Here is a 14,969-nt window from a genome sequence, read left to right as displayed (position 1 = left end):
TTCATATTAAACTCATCTCGCCAACAGAAACTGTAAAAGTCATTCACTCCAAACATTCTAGATGCGAACAGGTGTCTTGTCTAGACTTTTGACGTTCAATTCCTAGAACGTATGTATATAAAAATCGTAACGGACTTCAAATGTTATTCATCTCCTGGTAAAACAGGGAGACAACGGAAGAAAAACTAAAATAATCTAGGTATACTTTTGTAATTTAATGTGTTTACATAAAACAAAAAAAAAACATGTATTGCGTGAAGGCCATAGACTAGCAGTGGGAGATCATACTGACTATTAGTCTATATGTCTTCAATAATCTATATACTGTACTTATATATAATCTACTAAGTTTCTTGTCGTTTCTTCTCGGCAAAATATACATTCCGAAACGTTTCACGGTAGTAACTTTACGTATTAATTAATCCTTATTAAAAAGTGCTTCGAATTACTGTATGGGATGGCACTGACCCCTAAGACATGGGTTTCCTATTGTAAGTTTCTTTGAATGTATATTAGTACTAAAACTATTTCAATAGAGAAAAAAGTTAATTAATATTATTAATGAAATTATACGTCAAAATACAACACGTTCGCTACAGTTCGTGAAAAGATTCCGCATTTATATACAACAAAATATAGGCTGAAAATCATTTCACCAAAGTCTATCGACGTCCATCGTATCCAATTGTATTTTAGGAGCTATGTGTAATAACGTTTAGTGTAAATCTTGTAAAGGTCCAAATAGGGTCCAAGCAAGGGTCACAACTGTTAAGGCTCGGCGCACATTATCGACGCAACGTGACCAGTTTATATAATCGCTGTATATGTTGCCTTCGAAAACTTTTATTGGGATTCATGAGTCAATTTATTTAATATTGTAACTTTACCATGGAAATTATTTAGTTAACATTTTCAAAAAAATGTGACGAAAAACAAAAATAATGACATATTTCATACAGCTTACTTTTTTTTTAACACAGAAAACCTCCTCTTCGAAAAAACACTCTTTGCCCGACTGTGAGTCATAAACAGACTTTTAACTTTATTATATACTTATTTTTAAAAAAATGAGTAAAGATAATTCTAAAGTTACATTAAAGATCCATATTAAGACAGTACAACTACAACAACTTACTATACATATATATATATATATATATATAACATCCGATATTTATCTAAGTTTAACTTGGACAGCTGGCCGTCTGACATTTTGCATTAAGCTTAAAAGCATTCCGCAACTCCATAAGGAACAGAAAGATGCAATAGCGCGTTAAATTAAAAATAATGTTAATTAAATTCTCATAAAATATTTATCGATAGTTCGACGACCCCGCCTCCAGTTATAGTCATCACATGTTCGCATAAGCGTGAAGCTTAAACGTATAATCTATAATGGAATGGTGTTAATGACCACCTTGTGGTATCTTTTTACATTTATTCACTTCGAAAGGTGTAATACGCAAAACCTTAAAAATACAACGTTTATGAGGTTACCTCTTGATACTATCGAATTAAAAACGAATCGTAAATAAATAAAGGCCTTGTTTCTAGTTGCAAGAAATGCAGAGATGGCCTGAAATACAGAGATAGCCTAATGGTTAGAACGCGTCAATCTTAACCGATGACCGTGGATTCAAGCCCGGGCAAGCACCACTGAAATTTCATGTGCTTAATTAAAATTGACGAAAGACATTTCCATACTTCTTTATAAACATTGTTCAGCAGCTTTATCATTGATTTGACATTCGAAAGCGAAGGCACGACATCGTTTAATTAGTCATCGCCTAAACTACATTTAGATAAAGCCGTAAGGTATCAAAATGTTGTGAACTGATTCCTTATTTCCTCTAATTCCCGCGAGCTCAGACAATAAGCCTAATCCCGGAACAAATCGTTCCCACAGTTAATCTCCAGCAAAACATCTAAGAAAATTGCATTTGAAAACGGTGAAATCTCAGAATTCTGACAATGCATGCATCGGCTACAATGCATCACAATAGCGATCACAATCAGTTCGGTGCAAAAAAATGTTGGATCCAGGCAATTGAAGGGAGCGGGTCCGGACATCTGCCGCAGCCGGCGTACCGCTTACTTATGCGTGCTGTGACCATGAGTTATAATGTAATGATTTATCTATTTAGTTAAGGTATTGCGTTAAATATATTAACGTTAATAGAATAAAGTATTTTTGAGTTTTAAATTAATATTTACAATGAACAAAGCGAATAATATCGATTAAAACTGAACATAACTATTGCAAATTTGTAAGATATGTTTATAAAAACGCATTACGCGTTTCCCCCACGGAAAAAGTGGGGGGGTATGTGGGGCTTGCCGATGTCCGAGGGGCCGAGTGCACCCCAAACAACGGAATACCCACTAAAAAACCAGCGGTACCCATTCCGTCATAACAAGGAGCGCCACGGCATCGCTTGCGCATGCTACCGAGTCATTCTCTAGGGGGATTACCTGGGTAAGATATGTCCGTCTGGTTTAATACACGATCGGAAAGAGTTCAGGTGCAGGACCGACGGCTTTACGTGCTTTCCGAGGCACGGGAGTGTACACACTTCCAACTTCCAGACTCCGGGCTGATACTGAGAATTTTTTGACAGAAAAACCCAATAACTCTTTACTGACCCGACCTGGGAATTGAACCCAGAACCTCCGGGTCTGCAGCCTTACATCAAACCACTAGACCAAGGAGGTAGAGAAACCGTTTGGTTTACTAATATAATGTGTATAAACCCATGTTTCATATCGGCTTTCTGGAATCATTAGTTTTTGCTGTCTGTTGATAATAAGTATTTAAAAGTATCGTATAGCTTATAATTATATTAAAAAGAAAAAACAAAATAGCCTTTAAAATTATGCTGTGAATAGTTCTTACATGTATTAAGTGTCTTAATTACTAGCTATTACCAGCAAAACTTTACTAATAAATTAAAGAAAAGTCCCAAGAAAGTATCGAAGCGTATTCACCGTACGAAACTTTAGACGTTACATCAAATCTAAACTATATCGAACAAGGTCCCGAACCGTAATTTTTTCAGTGTAGCACGTGTTCTTTCCGTAGCGCAATTTGATAAAAAAAAACAATGCACCCTTGTCTAAGGGACAAAACGGGGATTATCTCAGACGCTAGTTTCATTTCTATGCATGTAAGTAAGTAAGAAAAAGATTTATTTTGATATTTAAAAATATAGTGACAGGATGCCGAAAAAATCTTTGCTTGACTAGAATAGAGTTTTTACGAAGTTGCTTTATAATACAATACATCTGGTATCGACATTTCTAAATAAGGGCAAAACATTAAAAACGCAAAAATATAAAATTATAAATGATTTAGGATTAAATAAAAATTTATTAAGCTCTATTGCTTTTTCTTATTACTGATCGACAAATTACATCGACCAATAAATACCAAAAGTTAGACCAACTCATATCAAAATCTAAATGTAATTCAGTAAATCTAGTCAACACAAACATAGCATCGATCAATCCCACTTAATTAACCCACTTCTATTATAAGTATAACTTAATCAAGAAAGAAATAGAAATTTTAATAATTATAATGAATATATAAAAAATCGTTCTACGAACAACCTTGAGCCGCTAAGTTATTATATAGGAAATAAATTACATTAAATAATCGAGACGATCGTAAAATATCGAAAACCGTTTAAATATTATAATTATTGTCGTCAATGTCACATATCATATTCTGACATTTAAACTCGAACGTAGAATTACGAGTTTGTCTAATAGAAAAACTCAACGAATCGTACTATTTGATCTTCGTTTATTTTCACATTGAGGTTCTACGAATATTAATGTTACGTTATATATTCCTATTACAAACAAAACTATCGGCTTATTAATATTTAGCAAATAATGATGATGTTATCCTTGGTAAAGTCCGTGATTATAGTTCAATTAGTTAATTTGTATTCAATATTAAAACTGATTATTCGCTAATGTATTATATAATAACATTAATTCAGAAAACAGATTACTTAAATATTATAAGCATATTTCATAAATAATTCACAATATCGATAGAGAATTTTTATGTATTTAAGTGGATTAAGCTTGTATATTATATAGTTAAATGTCCCACAGCTGAGCTAAGATCTCCTCTACCTTTTGAGGAGAAGGTTTGGAATTGGAAAATGCACATGTAATAATCATATATATTTATATTAATGTATCCCGTATGTACACCATCAAATACTAACTCCAACCTCTTCTATCGTTTACTTAATCGTGTACAGTATCATAAATGTAAGACAGTTCTAGATACATACGAACATTGGAGACAACCCAAAAAGTTACACGTAGTTCTACTCGTACTTTGGACAAGAGACCCAGGTCTTCGATTACACTTCATACATTTAATATAAAGGAAGAACCTTTAGGTCCATATCATCTAAACAGATAAATTATATACCATACATAATAATAATACACAAAAATATATAATTATGGTCGGTGTGTGCGTGGCATTATCTTCACAATATACTCAGTGTTACTTGTCCAGAATTGAATAGCTGTCTTTGGTGAGTATCCACGTTTTTTTATCTACTTGACCATCTTTTTTTATAAAGAATGGGTAGGCGGGCGAGCATATGGGCCAACTGATGGTAAGTGTTCACTAACGCCCATAGACATTGGCATTGTAAGAAATGTTAACTATCGCTTACATCGCCAATGCGCCACCAACCTTGGGAACTAAGATGTTATGTCACACATGTACACTAGCTCACACACCCTTCAAACCGGAACACAACAATACCGAGTACTGCTATTTTGCGGTAGAATATCTGATGAGTGAGTGGTACCTACCCAGACGAGCACAAAGCCCTACAACCAAGGTTCATGACACAGGAGGGGTATAAAATATGACGTTTTCAGCGCACTATTTAAGAAGAGAGAAGATCACTTTAAATATTTACTTGTCTATAATAATATAAAAATATCACCACAGCTACACGGTAGACTTACACTGTGTAATGAGCTCCCAAAACGTTTCGCACACAGTGTATATTGAATTTTGTTGCAAATAATTTTAAATTGTCTAGCTCGTGCCTTTTGTTGTATTCTTAAATATATTCGACTCGATCGACCTTGTGCCTCTAACATGTCGGCAGTCCGTATAACCTTTTGTAAGGGGCTCGTGTTTTGAGAATAAATCGTGTACAATTTACGTTGAAAATTCCGAGAAGTTTTAACGTTTGTAATGTTAAGCCCAGTGTCGTGTTCCGTATAACATATGCTATGCTTATCTATCTTGTGATAAACAATAACGTTGTTACTTTCCAGTCCAAAAAATACCTGACTTAAGGCTTTATGACTATATAATGTTGGTAATGTGACTAACGACTGACTTATAGACGTTGTATACAGTAACAGTAACAGTAACAGCTTGTTAATGTCCCACTGCTGGGCTAAGGCCTCCTCTCCCTTTTGAGGAGAAGCGGCTATACAACGTCTTCTATGAAGAAGACGTTGTATAGCCGCTGTTTATTCAAAGAATGATTTGTCTCTTTCTAACGTTATTGATTAGACATTCGAAAGAAGAAGACACCGCATTGTTTACTAATCATAAGTCCGTAATACATAATCTTATATGAAATGTCTTAACACATACAATCTTTAATAAACACTACACGCGTTATTTGTAAATAATACATAAATAGATCGATTGCGCTGTTATATATAATATTTTGCATATACAAACGGATCGCAGCGATACTTTGGATTGCTGTGAGGCGCTAGATTAATAGTGTTCACTAATTTTGATTTTTTAATATAAGACAACATGTAATATGCGATTATCGTATTATTTTAAATTCAGAATGAATTGAATCCGTAGAATATGCAAACAGATAGACGGACGAATATTTTCAAATATTTCGAATATTTGAAAATTTCGAATATTTCGAATATTTTTACAAATATTTTCAAATTGTATTTTTTCTCTGTTAATCATCCATTGCTCAGATACATAATATGAATGAATAGCCAAATAACTGTAATTTTTAGCAAGATTAATTACTTACATGTTAAAAAAAAAACTGGTTTGTCATGAGTCATTAATCTCAAGACGAAACATTGGTTTGACAGGAAGGTTTGTTCCAATTTTAAAACGCAGTAAATTTTAATATTCCATAAACTAATTTTAATATTATACATTTTTTACATAAAAGGGTAAATGTATTGTTCGTGATTTTTATGAATATATATATATATATATATATATATATATATATATATGTGTGTGTGTGTTAAAACAAGAGGACTCCAAATTATGTATTACTCAGAAATCTAAACATAATATGAAGGAGGTATCTTCGAAATTTAAAATTCCAATTCTCATGTTTCGATAAGTGCGTTAATACAAACATCATTAGCGTCTATTAAATCCCTATTACTTCTCTTATATTTAACAAATATCTCACGATTAAGCCTGTCAACCACAAAGGAATCAGTCAATGACCGTTGCGTGTATCTGAACGTCAAAGCGGCGGCGGTGCGATCTGACAGCATTGGTTCGCGCCGAAATTCGAAATAAGAACGCGTGAGAAAACGCCCGCGGCGCTCGAATTACCTTCTGAAACATTAACGGGCGATTCTTAGAATTTTAATATGTGAACCACTTTTTACATAATGCCTTTTTAAATAAGATTCTTTAAAAATGAATTCAATTTATAAATTAACACAATTCACTATTTATTTATACAAATAGCATATTTTTAATGCTGATTAATAAAAAATATCCAAAAAAAAGTTGAATAACTATAACATTTACTTTCGTGGTATAAAATGTCAGTTTCACGGAATAAATAAAAAAAAAACCACGCTAACCGTTACATTGTTATGAATGATTTCCGATTGATAGATAAAAATAAAATTATACGTCCCTGAAAAAAATATATAAATGGAAGAAAATCAATCAATCGAAATCAAGGTCACGATTATAATAAAATAATAAATATAATGTATTTCCCACGCTCGCCTAATATTATAATTATGTTAAGTAGACAAGGACTAGCCGAACGAACATTAGGCAACATTTAACACAGAATATGAGTCTCTAATTAGAGTACCATAGGCCAGTATTATTTAAAAAAAAAAAACTTTAAATACATCATGTATGTCAGTAAAGAGTTATTCTATTAAAGAGGTTTTCACACTATGCCTAAAATGCTATTTATGTTCGAACATTGATTTTCCATATAGCGAAGAATATTATTTGTTTATATAAATTTTAATGATCTCCGGAAGACGTAAACTGCTATGTGTACTGCTAGCTTCTGTTTACGCCATATTTTATGTTGCAAGGGCTATATTAAAATAATATATCATGATTGCAAGGAAAAGTTTATTTTTTTACATTTATCTACTTGCCTTGTATAACATAAAAATTACGTAAAATACATTGTTGCCATATAACGTCATATATATATTAATAAGAAAACAAATGAACCATGGGCGAACTACGGATTCCATATTATTATAGATAATCATGATTATGTCCTGCTGACAGATTTCGGCCACGGCGGCCAATCTCAAGGGAGACTAGCCAACAAATAAACAATTATAGATTACTCTCCTATATATTAAAACTAGGTAATTTACTCTTACTAGTACTAATAATAGAAACAAATGCACTATGACGGTAGAACACATTTTTTGGGCTGAAATGAGTGCAATGAGACTTTACTGGTGGCGGTAGGGCTTTGTGCAAGCTCGCCTGGGTAGGTACCACACACTCATCAGATATGCTACCGATAAACAGAAGTACTCGGTATTGTTATGAGTGAGCCAGTGTAATTACAGGCACAAGGGACAAAACATCTTAGTTCCCAAGGCTGGTGATGCATTGGCTATATAAGCGATGGTTAACATTTCTTACAATGCCTGTTTATCGGTGTTGGTGACCACTTATCATCAGGTGGCCTCTCGCCTACCTATACTTTAAAAAAACATCCAACCATTTTTGTGTCTCTCGATTAAATACTGGTTTGAGAAAAGGGCGCAAAATCATTGTCCTAATCAGTCTTCAAAATTTTAACAGTAATTATAACAAGCTCATTAGATAACTAACTTAGGTTATATGTGTATACTTTTAAATGGTGGTGAATTGTCTTGGTACATCCAGTATGTACCAAGACAATTGCAAAACCACTCCTTAGAACGCCACTGCACTACCAGCCACGTAATGTTATGTATATCAGATCATTCATATAATTGCACTGGCTCATTCACCGTTTAACAGCGATACAAAGTATTGAAGGCGGTAGAGTAGCTGAAGACCGTTGCGTTACAAATTTTAAAAAGTTACGCGCCTAGCATCGTTATTGAAGCTCATGATGATATCAGCAAAACCGTGGAGATACGTTCTATTCATAAAAAAACTCCTCGTTTGCGGTCTAGACGTGGTCGCGTGTGCACTAACGATGTACATTAACATTCATATATTATTTACAGTTCGACTTTACATGGAGAAAACCTTTGTCGGCAGCGAGGAGGTGTTACAGCACGAGAAATTAATGTGCCGAAACGAGCTTTCCCGCTGTTATTTTTTTTAAAGCGAAAATAATACTACTTATACATAAAAACTCGAATGTCTGGGTGGTCTAATTATTTCGCTTTACGATTACCGCGAGGCAACTTCGTGTGACGTTATTATTAAAAGAATTTAAAAAAAAAGCAGAAATTCTCATTTTCTCTCATATTTATATATTATGTATAATACTCACAGTACAATTTTAAAGTATATAATATACTTATACAACGATGATATAATAATTGTTTTTTACATTTGTAATTGAAATATAATTTATTATATTACTTTAAAAACAAAAATCAACTATGTTTCTAAATATTATATAAATAGGCCAAAATTTCATTGTATAAATCTTCTTTGTGTAAATTTAACTTTTCGGTCGGTGAATTGTTTTTACTTTTATTCTATAATTCGATTAAAGTAACAACTTTAAGTAAGACCTCCTTTCTTATTGACAAGAATATCTGAGCTTTTTTGTATTTTATATATATTTATTTATCAAGCATATAGTTGTTTTATGTGTATTCAATTTACTTAGCCGAGATGGCCTAGTGGTTAGAACGCGTGAGTCTTAACCGATGATCGTGGGTTCAAACCCGGGCAAGCACCACTGAATATTCGTGTACGTAATTTTTGTTTATAATTCATCTCATACAGTGAAGGAAAACATCGTGAGGAAACCTGCATGTGTCTAATTTCATTGAAATTCTGCCACGTGTGTATTCTACCAACTCGCATTGGAGCATCGTGGCGGAATAAGCTCCAAAAACCGACGCAAAATGGACAGGAGGCCTTAGCCCAGCAGTGGGACCATTAACAGGCAGTTACTGTTACAATTTAAAAATGGTACGTATTTAAAACAACCAATTTAAAAGTAAGTACAATAAATACATATATCGTAAACATAAGCGAAACTGAAGACTATTGTTATAAAATAATAGTTTTCGCCTCTTCGCTCGCGTGATGGGGGGAGGCAGCTTTTTTGTAAAAAACGTAGCCTTGGATTTCAAGCTTTATACCGAAATGTTATCAACATCGATTCAGTGGTTAAAAAAAGTAATATGTAAGCGTAACAGACAGACAGACAGACAGACAGAGTAACTTTCGCATTTATAATATCTATACATATATAATGACTTGTATTAGTATAATTGTAGATAACAAATTGGAGTTCACTGGTATACAATGGTTACTTGTCATAAAAGCATATGTTTATTTTTATTTTTACGACGCAACCGTGTCAGGATGAACTCGAATGTCACTAAAGCATGAAAAAGCATTCATCGTCGATATAAAACAATCGAAATATTTTTTTGTCACTCGATTTCGGAACACGATCGAATGGAAACGGCCTTTAAAACAAAACAAGGATTATTAACAGCTCCTTATCTGCCTTATTCGGTTCAAGCTCAACCGGTAGAAATTGCGATGGGTACTTATTGTTTCATTCGTTGTATATATTACCGTAAATATGTTTTTTATATGTCGACATAAAAATTATTAGCGGCGCGCGCGCATGCAAGACGAAGCCTTTGAGGAATTTCAGAATTGCGCGCGCTTTTATGCGTTATCTCGCCGACAGTGGTATAATGGATAAAGAGAATTAAAAAAAATATCATAAATTCATATTTAATCGGTTGAAATATCAGATACGTACGAATATCAATATGTATAGATAATTCGTTATTTTTTTTTTACTTGAGTCATAATTAAGCTAATGAGTAATATATTCGTCATTATATTATATTTTTAGATGTAATCGTTAATTATATGTAATGGTTATGTTTTAACAATTACCCATTCAATTCGACTGACCTAAAACTTACAAATTGCTTTTTTTTTATTTAAAAAAAAAAAATAAAGATTTACAAATTTCGACTTTGCCTAAAGTAATATTGTTTTAGGATACTCCATTCAGTTCAATCTATACAATAGAAAAAGTTAAAAATCTGCCGATGTTCTATTCATGCGGCGCATGTGACTGACGTGTTTACTTTGTAAATAAACCTATAAAAATTAAAACCTTCACAAAAGTCTGTCCACATAAAAACTCCGTAGATATTTTTACACGCAATATGAAAAAAAAAACATTTTAATTGAAACGAAAATTGCATCTGTTGGTTAAAAGCTAGCCAGAAGTTTAAGGCATTAAAACAATAGGTCGAAAGCCGGTGGCACGCGACCAAAATCAGTGAGAATTGCCGCCGACCGTTAAAGGCAGATTAAAAATACAATATATCGTCCGGTCCGGCCATTTTGGGCTGTACGCTGTGCGAATAAAGTGAAATTTCGATTTCTTAAAATAATATATCCAATATATATTGCATTCAATGCAGTTTTTGTACGGCCCCTTATTGCAAGACGTTTTTATGCACAGACCTTACAGCTATTGTACAACGAAACCAAACCTCGCAATGTGGACAATACTCAAATTCGAACGACACCTCGCACCTGGCGCTCGCTATATCTACAAAAAGACGTAACCGCCGACTTTGATGCGCTCGTAAATCAATACTATCCCCCAATAAATAAGGGCTTAATTGCTCAATCCATAACTTCGCCCGCGGCGAAATACTAGTCAGACAATAGCGTCTTCGAGACTACGTACATAATAGCAGAAGACATTGAATTACGATATGTCAAATATAGCAAGGGATCTGCTCCATATTTCTTTTTAAATGCAGGTGATGCACTGCTATAAAAAAAAACGTAAAATTCAATTATTCGCCCATTGACAGTATAAGATGCTGCTGCTAAGCTGAGGCTTGAAAGACCCTTTTAACGAGTTTTTACGTTTCAAACGAACTAATAGTACTAGTCGTAAATTATGTAAATAACTGAATAATATGAATTCGAATAAGTTAAGCCTGTTTACTACTGTATTCACTAATAAATTACGTTTTACAATATGTATGCACGCGTGTTAGTGTTAGGATTATGTATTGTGTACAACGCTGGATAATTTTTATTATATATTTATTATAGCTCAATTTTAAATAAAAACATGACATTAATTGTAGTTATTAGTATGTATACACATATATAAATAGGATTAATTATTAATACTGTGAGATCTCCTGCCTTTATAAACAATAATTACTAATTGCGTACACTTCCGTGATCTTCTTGATACGCGTTCGCGTACTTAAAACTTACCGCAGAATTGTGAAATGTCAGAATGCGAGAGTGACTATAATAATCATGATATTTAAAGGATATACGTATCAAAATTGCCAATCAACGTAAGTTGGTTTTTAACATATCACAAGTGACATATGAAGTAAGTTAGTTAGTTTTTCATTAGTAAGCGATAGATGTCTTTTGTTCTGTTTTAAGGCTTTTTGATAATAAATTTTTCTATTCTGTAATAAGATATACGATACTTAAGTTTATTTGTTTATTTAATTAAATATCATCTAACCAATGTATAACATTTCAGTAACACTGATAGTTTTTATTTTTACAGAGTCGCACTCGTTTCTATCAAAGGATAAAAAAAATCAATCGAAAACCACTCGTTTTTTTTTTCAATATTCAATCAAGTAAATAATTATTTTTCTTTACAAAATTTTACAATATGATCGAATTCCTTGAATCGATAAATATTTATAAAAAGATAGCAAAATTTCAGTTTAAATCTGTTTAAAGCTTTATATAAACGATTGATTGGCATTATCCGACAGAATACGATAGAACTTCGGGTATAGAGTCCCACAGACAGTTAATAATTATTAAAATATCTTATTATCTAAATACAGTTCCGAGTTCCGACGTCTTTGTCCATTCAATACAATGATCGGCCTTCGAACGCGAAATAATCGACGTAAACTCGATCATTGTAATGTCGCATTAAGCATATCAAAATGCCTCTTTATTCCCGACTTCCTTCCAAGTTTCCATTTCTGGAAACATCCGGGGCTGTTAACCCTTTAGGGCTTTGTTTGTAAATATAAAAATGTTTTAATATGTTAAATCGTACGTGAGTCACACGGCCTAAGGGCTAAGGCGAGGGCACACAGCTGTGCTCGGCTATATTTAAAATTTACTACATCTCCCCGCCGGTTTCGCTCGCATTATATTTTATTAGCACAACATACAGTCTACACTTCGCTGGGATCTCATACGCTTTTTTATATTTCCTTATTAAAGTTTTGATTTCATGTAAATTTAATAGAGGGTTAAATATACAAATGCAACTGACTCTTTGTAGTTCATAATAAAGAATGTATTATATTCAGAAAAAAAACTAACAATATAATAATCATATTCACCGTTTAACATTTCAATATATTTATATAATATTATAGAGAATAAAACCTTAATTTATATAATACTAGTATCAAACTCTATAAATTTAAGCTCAAAATACAGAATTCACAACATTATACCTAATGTATAAACATAACGCGTTACATTTTATACAATTTAATCATAAAACATATAAATATCATAAAGTCCAAAAGTCTCGGCTTCGAGAGGAGGAAACAGTGAAATAAAACGTCGCGATCATAAAATATTGAACCTGTTATATAACATATTTAGATGAATTACTAGATTCTTGAATAGATAACAATCTTAACGAGAGCCGTTTCCCGTCTTTGCTCGAAAAAAAAACGAGTACAATTCGTGTGACATGACACAACAGACACAGTTTAATGAAAGCAGTTTGTATGCTATATCTGATAGGTGAGTTTTTAATCTTTAACGCTTTCCGGGAATGTTTGTTTGTTTATAAATGAGGTAACAAAGAAAGCTAACGTTGGTAGCTCAATAAATAACACCTTTACTATCGCATTCAATTAATAGTTAAGGTGAAAGAGTCCCTAATCAGAGTAAATAAATATATAGAGATTGTCTTTCGGAACCACTGTCATTGCCTTGCTGCAATCATTGGATTATCATGTATGATTGAATCATATACATTTGGTAAGTGATACGAAAATTAATATTTCATGGAGCCATTTATAATTTGGCGACATAAAAAAATTATCTTTTTTTAAACATTGTGAAGTTTGTTTTTGATAATAGGCGAGTCGTCTAATCGGCAGCAGTTTTGCCTTCCGATGACGTCATTCCTCACCGTCTTTAATGGTTGTCTGTCTATCACTACTTCTAAATATAAATGTCTTCGTTTAATTTCACTTAAGCCGTCGTTAGGCCAGAACTTTCCAATACATTTAACCATGTAGGTAACATACCTATTTATGAGTGTTACGAATTAATCTTGCAAGTTTCATTAACCAACGATTATAACATGTATGCATACTGCTAGTGTGGCTTTTGATTTACGTTTTCAATACTATTGTGCAATTATTAACAAAAACCTTTTTTTTATCTCATGCGATTACAGCCGGCCAGAGCTACCTCCGTACGAACAAAAACGCAAGTAAAAAAAATATTTTTATAAAATTTGTAATGTCATCGACATTATTCATTAAATAGAATGATCGCATATAAAATAAGTTCACAAAATCATTATCGTTAAGTAATTTGTAATAAAAGTGATTAAAAAAATTGCCGATTATTAAACCGTTGGTGAGTATTATTGCTTAATTAAAGTATTTCATTTTTCGTTCGTTTGCAGCTTGATCATGGTTTATGATTTTTTAAATATACTTGTATAATTATATAGTATGTAAAATGAAAAATTATATTTATGATTTAAAGTTTTAAATTTAACTTTAAATAATTAATACATTAAATTTAGATACATTTACTTTAAGCAGTGCTGGCATTTTGGCTATTATTTGTTATTGTAAAAATAAACTTAAAGAATAACAATATAAGATACGCAAACGTATCATTACGTCGATTTTGAGACCTGTAGTGACATCTAGCGAGATACTTTCAAGACAACTGCGTAAAAAAACTTAACGTTCTATTTGTCACTAGATGTCACTGTCGTTCACTAATATAATAAAATTTACTTACCAGCACCACCTAGCGGTGGATAGCAGAACGAGTTCCTCACTACTCAGCAATGATGACAACAACGCCACCTATTAGCACTGCATCCAAAGCGCACTTTTTCAAACCACAATATTTTTAGTAAAACAATCTTCTAGCAACTAAACACAATTTAAAACCTATCTTTCACGTTTTATAGTTGTCATTTTCACATTTAACTCTCTGTTGATGCACTGCGTTGAAATTTGTTTCACATAATATACACTCGCACATGTGGTGTTGCATCATAAGTGCATCAATCTGAAACAAAGAAATGAAGATTATTTAAAAAGTCCAGTATATATGTGACATAATTCAATTAAAATTAGACATTAACATTAACAATTAAAAAAGAGAAAAATCATATGCAATATGCGATCATATCTATAAAAATATTATAAGGAGCTTGTTGGTAATACACAATTAGCCTAGAACATTTTAAACTATC

The 14,969-nt window shown here is 32.6% G+C and overlaps 1 protein-coding gene across 1 annotated transcript in view; it reads right to left on the bottom strand.

The window, feature by feature from the left end:
- LOC126774490 (mitochondrial cardiolipin hydrolase-like) overlaps positions 1-14,969 on the bottom strand; it is a 124,169-nt gene that overhangs the window by 106,822 nt on the left and 2,378 nt on the right. Inside the window, exon 4 of the mRNA XM_050496051.1 lies at positions 14,507-14,782. The gene's annotated coding sequence lies outside the window, so the exon portion shown is untranslated. The remainder of the gene's footprint in view (positions 1-14,506; positions 14,783-14,969) is intronic.

This window comes from Nymphalis io, chromosome 16 (genome assembly GCF_905147045.1).
Source record: "Nymphalis io chromosome 16, ilAglIoxx1.1, whole genome shotgun sequence".
NCBI classification, from domain to species: domain Eukaryota; kingdom Metazoa; phylum Arthropoda; class Insecta; order Lepidoptera; family Nymphalidae; genus Nymphalis; species Nymphalis io.
The sequence above is the reverse complement of the archived record's forward strand: the minus strand, read 5'-3'. Positions and strand labels throughout refer to the sequence as shown.